At 38.7% G+C, this 11,328-nt stretch overlaps 1 pseudogene; it reads left to right on the forward strand.

Moving 5' to 3' along the window:
• The first annotated feature begins 3,048 nt into the window (after window positions 1-3,048).
• On the forward strand, window positions 3,049-3,708 carry LOC102528325 (transgelin-2 pseudogene; annotated as a pseudogene).
• The last annotated feature ends 7,620 nt before the right edge of the window (window positions 3,709-11,328 follow it).

Here is an 11,328-nt window from a genome sequence, read left to right on the forward strand (position 1 = left end):
CAGAGCAGGATTACCTTGTAACAGTCTGGAGCAGGAAGACTACCACACTTTGGCAAAAAGGCTTAAAGAAGTTCTACTGGGAAAGTGGGATAATCCAAAAGAGGAAAACGTAGCACAAAACAAAGATGGGTGAGAAGTGAAGTTACAGATTTATGTGGCAGACATTCGCAACTAAACTCCAAAAGTAAGGTTTGGGTTTTGGTTTTGCTTTTTTGTTTGTTTGGTTTTGTTTTTGGTTTTGGTCTAGGTATTTTAAATGTTAAAAAAAGAAAAATAGTTCAGATTGTTTGCAAGGATCCCAAAGTGGACTAGTCGCCACTAATCTATCAAAGACCCTACAGCTGTCACCTTCAGGGTATCTGGCTGCTGCACTATTAGAAGAGGATGCCAATGCCTGGGGACAGGCACCACTGTTTCACAATTTTTCTGTTTTCAATTTTCACAAAATATATATACTGACCTAAGTTACTTGGTTACTTTGATTTGTTTGTTCTTGTTACCAGAAAATAGAGGGAACTATTTTTACCTTTTTTGCCTTAATACACACACACACACACACACACACACACACACACACACACACACACACACAGACACCCCGCTGGTTTCACAGAGCTATCTACCCTCATTCCTGAGACGATCATTTTTACTGGATCTTTCACTCCAAAGCAAATGAATAATGAAAATTCACATCTGTCCTTTTAATTAGGATATTACTCTCTAGACCATTTTGCCAATCTTCATTGGATTTCTATACTGTCTCCATTTCTAGCCGCATTTCCAGTTTCCTTTTGACCAGGTTCATCTTCTGTCCTGTGTATCTCTCGCTGAGATTTCCTTAAATGAACATGGGCTCAGTCTGTTTCTCACTTGGCCATTCACCTGAAACCATCTCCGTCTTCATTCCGTCCTTCTTTTCATAAGCATTCTTTCCAGGGAGATTTGTACTGTTGCTTATCCCGTTGGCTATTTCAGGCTTAGTCATACCTCTTCTCTGTCCTTCTGTGCAATGTTACGTTGCTTATGGATTTTTCATCTCATCTGGGTTTATTGTGTTTATTCCTTTTCAATACCCCTTTGCTGTTATCTGTCCACCCTCACTTGTATACACACACACACACACAGAGCCACCACCACCTCCACATTCCTCTTCCCATTTGCTTTGCCATTCAGCTCATCTGCATCCTCACATCGAATATGAAGTCCTCCATTCTTCCTCCAGTTCCCCAGTTCATCTCTCACCAATCCTGCTGTCCTGTCATCCAAACCCATGCCATTTCACACCCATCCATTCTCATCTCTTTCTCCTGTCAGAAGAATCTTCCAGTAACGTTTATAAGAACAGACTGTTTATTTATCACGTCAGTGAAAACAACCCCCCAAAACCACAGTTCAAATATTAAGACCCAGAATTGACCTAGAACCTACTTCTTCATTTCACAAATACGTGTTGAGTATAGCACTGAACTAACTCCAGCTTTGGGGAATAAGAACTATCAGACTTGACACCTACCCTCAGGGAACGCTCTGCTTTTTTAGACATCATAAAATCACAAACTAAATGTGATTGCTCTGACATGTCTGAACCTGGGGGGCTTATCAGCGGAGAGGTCTGAGATTTCTGTCTAATTTGCCCTTTGAATGTTAAAATAGTTAAGACATAAGGGACTTCTTTTGGCAACTGAGAGTTTTTCTTAAAGATGCAAGTATGTTATGGATCCCTGCATAAAGTCACTGCAAACTGAAAAGGAATGAAGTAAAATGTATCCAAGTAGTATGGAGAGAGAATACAGCTTTTAGAAAAAACAATCAAACAGACAAAAGCACAGAGCATACCGGAGAGTTGCAGAAGACAGAGTAACGTACCCAGAAGGTACCGACTTCTTAGGACAAAAGGGAAGACTCAGGAGACACAGGTGAAGGGGCTTTGTGTAACCCCACCTGATGACAGCACAGCAGCTGGTCAGACTTCTTCAGAGCTATTCATCCCAAGTCTTTAGAAACTCTACCAAGGAGAAGGTTGTTCACTGTGATTAGCTTGTAGGAGCCACCATGACTTATCAGGACTGCCAGTAACTTGCCCCTGTAACTTGCCTTCCTCCTACATGACCTTAGCCCATGCACTAACTGACGCTCTGATACTGAACCAGTTTCTGGCGAAGGAAGTGACATAATTATTCAAATTAATAACTGCAGAGTAGTAACTTGAGGGAGACTCTGGACTCAATTTCCAAAGGCTCCTGAGGTGGAATTCCATAACTTATGAACAAGAACTCTGACTCAGATCCCCTCACAGATGGATAGGACGTCCTGGAAGATAAAACGTTCCCTGTTAGTGGGAGGTTTCAAGCGCACGTGAAATGACTGTTTGGCAGGGATGTTATATAACAGATTCAGGCCTTAGCGAAGAGGTTAAAATCAATGACTTCTGTGGGAAGTTGTAGAATTATAGTCTTTTCACTGAAAATTCTTTTTTTTTCTACTTTTACAGAATGGACCCAGGCAAGTTAGTTTATTAAGTACTTATTCTCATATCTCCTTGAAAATTCATTTTACTTATCTGTGAAATGGGAGTATAATACTGATCTTGCAGGTTGTTACATGGGTTAATAATAAAGTGCTTACCATGGTCAGTCGTGATCAACAGTTGTTGACCACAATGAGACACCATCTCACAGCTGCTAGGATGGTTACTATTAGATAAGAAAAAGCAAGTGTTGGCAAGGATGTGGGAAAAAAGGGACCTCTGTGTACTATTGGTGGGAATAGAAAGTGATGAAGCCAGTATGGAAAAAAGTGCAGAGTTTCCTCAAAAAATTAAAAATAGAACTATCATATGACCCAGCAATTCCACATTTGGGCATTTCTCAAAAAAAAAAAACCCAAAATACTAACTCAAATAGATAAACATACCTCCAAGTTCAATACAGCATTATTTACAAAAGCCAAGATATGAAAACAATCTGTCAGTGGATGAATGGATAAAGAAATCCTGGCACTCGTGCTGCAGCCCCCGCCTCGAGTACACAGCTCTTCCACCTGTGTGAACCCTCCCCACAGCCACCACCGCTCTTCAGAATGGCCAACAGGGGACCTGCCTATGGCCTGAGCCGGGACGTGCAGCAGAAGATTGAGAAACAATATAATGTGGACCTGGAGCAGATCCTGATCCAGTGGATCACGACCCAGTGCCGCAAGGATGTGGGCCGGCCCCAGCCCGGGCGTGAGAACTTCCAGAACTGCCTCAAGGATGGCACAGTGCTGTGTGAGCTCATTAACAGATTGTACCCTGAGGGGCAGGCCCCGGTGAAGAAGATCCAGGCCTCCTCCATGGCCTTCAAGCAGATGGAGCAGATCTCCCAGTCCCTGCAGGCTGCCGAGTGCTAAGGCATCAACACCGCCGGCATCTTCCATACTGTGGACCTCTGGGAAGGAAAGAACATGGCCTGTGTGCAGTGGACCCTGATGAACCTGGGCGGGCTGGCGGTAGCCCGGGACAATGGGCTCTTCTCTGGGGATCTCAGCTGGTTTCCCAAGAAATCCAAGGAGAACCCTCAGAACTTTATGGACAACCAGCTGCAGGAGGGCAAGAATGTGATTGGGTTACAGATGGGGACCAACCGTGGGGCATCTCAGGCAGGCAAGACCAGCTACGGGATGCCACACCAGATCCTCTGATCCCACCCGCAGCCCTGCCCCTGCCCGCCGTGAATGTATATATTTTTAGCAGTGACATTCCCCAAGAGCCCCGGAGCTCTAACGCTCCCTTCTGCCAGAGTGGGGGCCTGGCCTGTCTCCTCTGAGGGGGGAGGCGATGGTGGCCTCCCCACTGTGCTTACTAATACATTCCCTTCTCCAAAACCACCGAAACTGGACCAACTGGCCTCTTTTCCCTCTGGGACCAAAATTGGTTTGGGAGGGGGTGCTCACCCCTCTCTCCCTGACATACCTCTTCTTTCCTCTGGTCTGTCCTCCCCCCAAGCTCAGCGCCCTAGTCCATTCCTTGGCTGGAAGGGGGTGGGGAGTCAGGGGTGCTGCCTGATGGCCTTCCTGCTACGCTCTGCCTCACCCGCAGCCGTGGCTTCAGGGACTTAGTTGACGGGGAGGGGCCTGTGGCGGCTGCCACCCCAGCCCCAGCTGCACTACATTCACCACGCTTCTGAGGCAGCCTGCCCTGGCAGAGGCCCTCTGGCTTCTCATGTTCCATTCCTCTCACTGTGGCTAAGGGGTGGGGGGTGAGGGCTGCCCACCATGGGCTGGGGATTAAAGAATCTGAATTTGCTGATTTAAATAAAGCATCTCTGTCTTTTAAAAAGAAAAAAAAGAAAAGAAAAGAAATCCTGGAATAGGTACACAATGGAATATTATTCAGCCATAAAAAAGAATGGCATCTTGCCATTTGCAACAATACAGATGGACTTTGAAGGTATAAAGCTAAGTGAAGTAAGTCAGACAGAGAAAGACAAATACCATATGATCTCTTTTATATGTGGAATCTAAAAAACAAAAACAAAAGAAAACAAAAAGCCAGACTCACAGGTACAGAGAACAGATTGTTAGTTGCCAGAGGAAGGGGGTAGAGGATGAGAGAAATGGGTAGAAAAAATTGTTGGTTGACATTTCCTTGACTCTTCTGTTTGTATAGGGATAATTTTAACATATATGAAGAAAAAGATTATGCATGGGATAAAACTCCTCTGTGCTTCCAAAGAATTTTCAATAGGGCTCATTTGGTTGAACACAGTTACCCTTCATACCTGGCATGGAAACAAGACAAATCTGAAAACTGGCTTTAAAAAGGAGATTTCAAACAAAATGCAGAACAAATCCTACAAAGACTGTTTTCATTTCCAGAATTCCCATGGCTCTGGGTCTTCCCCACTTTTTTTTTTAATGTTACTAAAATTTTGCCTCAATATTAGCAGCTATAAGATTTTTTGGAAGATTCTCATAATTAAAAACAAGCTGTGAGGGGGGAGGGTAGAGCTCAGTGGTAAAGCACATGCTTAGCAAGCACGAGGTCCTGGGTGCAGTTTCTGGTACCTCCATTAAAAATAAATAAACAAATAAAACTAATTACTTCTCCCCCATAAAAATTAATTTAAAAAAATAAGGTGCAATAAAATTTTTTAAAATAAAATAAAACAAAAACAAGCTGTGAGCAGAAGTACTACTCTGTTTACAGTCTTCCATTGCAATTGAGCAAACAGAGGAAAATGGAATTGATGGAAAGAATCTGTGATATCAAAAAATTAGAACATTGCACTGAGATGAAAATTAAAAAATCTACCTAAGAGTTATATTTTGGAAGCAGAAAGCATTTGATGTGTCCCTTCAAGAACAAAAAGCGATGATTATAAAATATGAGATAAAATACACAATGATAATATAATAGTAAAGGGTGGGGGGATGATTGTGAAGCAGATAGCAGAGAAGGAAGCAGGATGAAACAAGGAAAGAATGTGATGTGAAGGAGAAGCTTGAACTATTCACAACAGCCAAGACACGGAAACAATCTAAATATCCATCGACAGATGACTGGATACAGAAATTGTGGTGTGTATGTATACACACACAGAGACACACACACACACACATACACACAATGGAATAGTACTCAGCCATAAAAAATAATGAAGTAATGCCATTTGCAGCAACATGGATGGACCTAGGGATCATCATACTAAATGACATAAGACAGAAAGAGAAAGAGAAATATCATATGATGCCACTTATATATGGAATCTTAAAAAATGACACAAATGAATGTATTTACAAACAGAAACAGACTCACAGACATAGAAAACTTATGGTTACCAGGGGGGAAAAGTGGGATGAAGGATAAAGTGGGAGTTTGGGATTAGCAGATACAAACTATATATATAAAATAGATAAATAACAAGGTCCTACTGGATAGCACAGGGAACTATATTCAATAAATTGACTATACTTCAATTAAAAAAAAGAACAAGCTTGAGTCACAGGGCAAGAATACAGCAAACATTTGAACTCTTTGACTGAATCATATCACATTTTAATAATTATGACTTTTGACGAAGCTTTAATATCTGGCTGAGTTACTCATCTTTCAATATTCTTTCTTTAACACTTAAAAATATTTTCATATTTTCTTCCTTTGGATAAAACTTTTTAAGATCTAAGGGGTAAAAACACAAACAAAACATTAATTATTACATTTGAAGAAAATTTATACTTTTACTTGCATAGTCAACTTGGTATGTGTTCTTACTTAAGCCTTAATTTCTTGTCCATTGACTAAGTGGTATGCCTTTTTACATGTAAGTCCAACACATTTTTATTAAATTCATTGCTATGTACTGTAACTGTTTACCTTTTATTTAGGACCCTAAAGCAAAAGTCTCTTAAAGGTCAAACACTAGGACTATTTATGTTAATGTCAGGATGGCCCTGTTACCTTATAATGAACACTGTCTTAGAAACTTTATCCAATAAACTAAGATTTGTACAAAGCAGTGTGAATACAAATATCTAAAATGATAAAATAAATTATGAAGAGCAGACTCTTGGAATTCTACCTTCAAGTAAATCAATCCAAACTTATACCTAACATAAGAATTCTGTAAGGTGATAAAATGCAATAGGATTAAATAAGATTATGGTTGTAAAATACTCAGAACAAATAGCAAGGCTCAGTATTTGTTAGTGTTTAATATTATTTGCTTAGCTACTAAAAAAGGATGTTTACTTGCTGCAATAGAACACATTTGGAGAATGCCTCTGCATGGCTGGTAAAGGAAAGCACAGGCAATAGTCCATGCACATTTTCAACTTCACCAAATATTGCAAAATGGCTTGCTAGTTTACTTTCTTGGCATATATTAAAGAAATCCATTTAAACACTAATTTTCAAGGTTACTCCAAAAAGTGAGACACACCTTTATGCTGTTTTGAAAAACTATAGACTACAATAATATAATAGTATAATAGCATTATACTATCAATTTAATAGCATAGTAGTATACTAGTAATAATAATTTAATAGGATAGTAATATATTAGTAATAATAATTTAATATAGTAATATAGTAGTAATAATTTAATAGGATAGTAATATATTAGTAATAATAATTATATAGTAGTAGTAATTTAAAGTATAGTAATATACTAGTAATAATAATTTAATAGGATAGTAAATATTAGTAATAATAATTTAATATTATAGTAATATAGTAGTAATAATTTATTAGCATAGTAATATATTAGTAATAATAATTGTATATATAGTAATATAGTAATAATAATTTAATAGGATAGTAATATACTATTAAAATACTTTAATAGAACTCTCTTTTTAAACATAATTTTTGAACAGAGAAAGTTATAATTAACAACTCTTTTCTATCAGAGATGGAAATTTGTCAGTGTCCAGCATAACTCAGTTGATCAAGAATGACTAAAAAATACTAAAATTCATATATTTTCTTGTTGTCTATCACAACTTGTTAAAATCAGAACTTACTGAGTACTCTATACATTGCGTATATATTTCTATATATAAGAGACTACATAGAGTCTTTTTCTCATTTTATGCACTTTACTCATATATTCAATAAAAATTGAGGACAAAATCTCAGAATTTCCATAACAATTGTATGGGGAGAGAAAATGCAGGAATAAATAGGAGGAATAAATAAATAAGGTAACCAAGAAGGGAGAACAAAATTCCCGTCAATAATTCAGTGAAGAAAACAAAGACCACAGAAGCACCATGGAAATACACCACAGAAAGTCCTAACCCAGCAGCTGATTTAAATTTTGGCTAATAAATCCAAAACTTGTATGTAATTTAAGTAAAATCATAGTCCACTCATCTAAAGCATAGCAAATGGTAATCTTGTCTCTTTCCTGAAAATGGAAGAAATTTTATCTCGATTTCTTCCACAAGAACTTTGGGTTTTATTATACAGCATCTCAGAATTAGAACTGAGTAGTGTGAAATTGTACCTGTGATCTGCTGCAATTATGTGAAATGGTTATCTTGGAAATTGCCCGCCCTTGAATAATGCTTTTCTGTGCACTTGAAGCAAGCAGTGTGCTAGTCTAGCACGAGGCATGGGTGGCCAACGGAGAAGGGCAGAGCCTGGGAGAGATGGGCCAGGAACCTATGGGCACAGCAGAGGTCCCCAGTTAATCAGAAGTAATAGAAGAATCTATGTCCTCGACTTCCATCATGGCGCCTTTTCAGCTGTATATGTGAAGTCAGGTTTAAGGAGTGGTTGGATACAGAATGTGGGAAGAAAAAAGATTCAAAGATGAGACTTGAGACTGGAAAAATGATGATACTGGTGCCATAATTATGAGTGTCAGGAGGTAGTCCTTGCTACAGTTCCTGGGTGAGAAGGGCTAGCTTTCACTGGGGAGCAAGCAGGCTCAGATCTGAGAGAAGGGACCTGTCTGTGCCTGGGGCAGGCTATTCTCAGAAAGCCAAGCTGGCTTAAAAGTTTACATATCAGAGTGTAGGGATTGTTGGAACGTTGGTGAGCAAGCCTGTGCCAGCAGTGGTAAGCCCACAGGAGAAAGAAAAGATGGGAATGATGAGACTGCCCTGTAACAAGCAGAGTCTGTGAAAGAATGAGAATATTCCCGGGAATTTTGTTCTTCCTTCTTGGTTAAAGTTATTCCTTCCTGTTTATTCCTGTATTTTCTCTCCCCACATGTTTGCTACAGAAATTCTGAGATTTTGTCCTTAATTTTTATGGTGGGAAAAAAAAAAAGAAAAGAGTGAAAAGTGCCACTGAGAACATTAGGGCATATGAATAATATTTAACAAGAATGCTTCTATATAACTTCTGAGACATAAACTAATAATTTGGAAATGTTTGTACCAGCAAATAAATGTATTGCTATTAAAATATACTATTGAATCATTAGCAGATGTCAATTATTGCCAAGGCACAAGTGACAGGGTGAGAAGGTTGACAGGATGGGATCCCATAAGAGCAGCCAGATAAGAATTGAAGTGCTTTGAACACACATGAGACCCTTTCTCATCAATTTGTGAAGTAACTATTAAGTTACTCAAACTTCTCCAGCAAAAAAATGGTTCAAAACATAGTTGAGAGGGAAAGTGGGGTGGTGGAGGACAAGGTAATTATAAGGGAGTAATTAGAAGCTAGCCGAGGGTAGGGGGTAGTTATTTGAGGTATATTCAAGGTATCTATATTAGATGTGTGTTCTAAATCTCTCCCCCACAAATTCCTTGAGATATCTCTGTGCAGTTCAAGGACTCAGAATGCATAAGTGTTCCCTAGACTATAGGAATGCAGTGACACTGTCTGCAGCAACTGCACAAGTCAAGCACCTGTGGTCAGTCCGAGCTGGGTTGTCTCAGCATCCAGAGACTTGAACAAAATACCTCTACTGCCCTGTGGAAAGTGTTTGGCCCTATTATGGAGTCATGCTGACCCCTTCTGTAAGGAGAAACATGGCAGTGGTGAACAGAACTGCACATTCACTGAAGAATATAATCAGGCATATATACGGAACCAGTTACAAAGATTTCTGGAATCTTTCAAAATTCAGGAGCATCAAAGAGAGTCAGGCTTTGTGGGTAATTAAAAACACCTATGAATCTAGCCGTCTGTGACAGATCCAAAAGCAAAGTTATTTTAAATGATACTTAATAGTTTGAAAAATAAATTAGATCCCAAAGAAGTAGGGAAAATGAAATCTTAGGTCTCTTGAAATAGAATAAATACAATAAAAATGGGGTGTTCCTGGAATTTAATGGCTATCTCATAAATGTGTTAGAAAAATACCACTAATCTCAAGAGAAGATAGTAAACTCAAGAAGGAAGAATAAAAACAAATGGACCTTTACTAAATATTTCAGTGGATATTAAAATACTATCATTTTTTAATTCATAAAATCTATTTTAACAGATCATAAAACAAATTAAAGGAAAAGATGGGGAAAATTCTATCTTGTATTTGCCTAGGGGAAGAATTTCCAAAACCAAACCATGTGCATTTGCTTATAAAAGAACATTCTAGAATATTTCCCTCCTGAACTACTAAAGCTCTTAACTAGACAGCACAAATGTCAGCAATTTTTCTATGTTATTCTGCTTTGAATCTCTTTAAATTAATACCATTCAGACATATTTCAAGGAACAGAAAATCTTCACAGTCAATAAAATTGATTAAAAAAGATTTTAGAAATCCCTGTATATCTTTATTTTTCACCATTCAAAAAAAGACATATTCTAATTCCTGATTCCGGTGATTGTTAGCTGTGGCAAAAGTAAATAAAATGAAATTATGTTAGAATAAAATAGGTCAACAAATAAAAATTTCATAAAAGGTTTTTCTTCGACCTTGAAATTAGCCAGTCCCCAGACTAAGCAGGGTGCATGCACATCATGGTCCTGTAGAAAAGGTGCTTGTGACAACAGTTTATAGTTGGTTTTTTAAGACAAATACCTGCATAAGCACCTGTGTTTAAGGATACAAGACAAAGCATGATTTCAGCTATGGCAGAACTTTTCTAAGCCACCCTGAACATAACTACACATCAGATTACACTGCCATGTGGTTTTCTTGAAGTGGTGTAAATATTTGGTCATTCATGTGCCTTTACTGCTCAGAATACCATATAGAATTTAGCTGATTGGGTCTTTTGAAAGTTATGGTAAAAATAAATATGATTGAAATGAAACAGTTTGATGGACAAGGGCTCTGTGGAAAAAGCCATTAGGGAGGGTGATAATGAGATTCAAAATTAAATCAGTTCAATTCAGTAAACATTGATTAGTTTTGTAAGTATAGCGGTAGAGGTGTTCAAATTTGGGGAGACAAAGATGAATAAGACATGTTTCTTTCTGTCAAAGTCTACACAGACTAGAGGTGAAACCAAGAATGTAAACTCCATAACAAAGGTAAAAACCACAGTCCTACAGAAGTGTGATCCTTAGAAGAAAATTCTACTACTGGGAAACCTCTAGAGGGAAGACCTCCAGAGGAGGTAGCATTTGAAGAAGTCCTTTGATGGAAAGAGATGGGAGAAAGCAAAGAGAACAGAAAGTGTGTGTTCTTGGAATGGCAGGGAATCCAGCAGGATGAACACAGAAGGGCCAGGTGGGAAATAAGTCTGAGAAGAGTGTTTGAGGCTAAGTGTGTAGGACTATCAAGCTCCAAGTCGAGGGCTGGCACTTTGTTTTGTAAGCCAGCAAGGGGCTTTTGAGAAGAAGCGCAACATGATTAGATCTGTATTTCAGGCCAAGCATTTAGGTGGCCATATGTGGGGTGGACAGCAGCCAGGAGAAACTGCCTCAGGAGGCCAGTTCCC

The sequence above is a fragment of the Vicugna pacos genome, chromosome 35 (genome assembly GCF_048564905.1).
Source record: "Vicugna pacos chromosome 35, VicPac4, whole genome shotgun sequence".
Lineage (NCBI taxonomy): Eukaryota > Metazoa > Chordata > Mammalia > Artiodactyla > Camelidae > Vicugna > Vicugna pacos.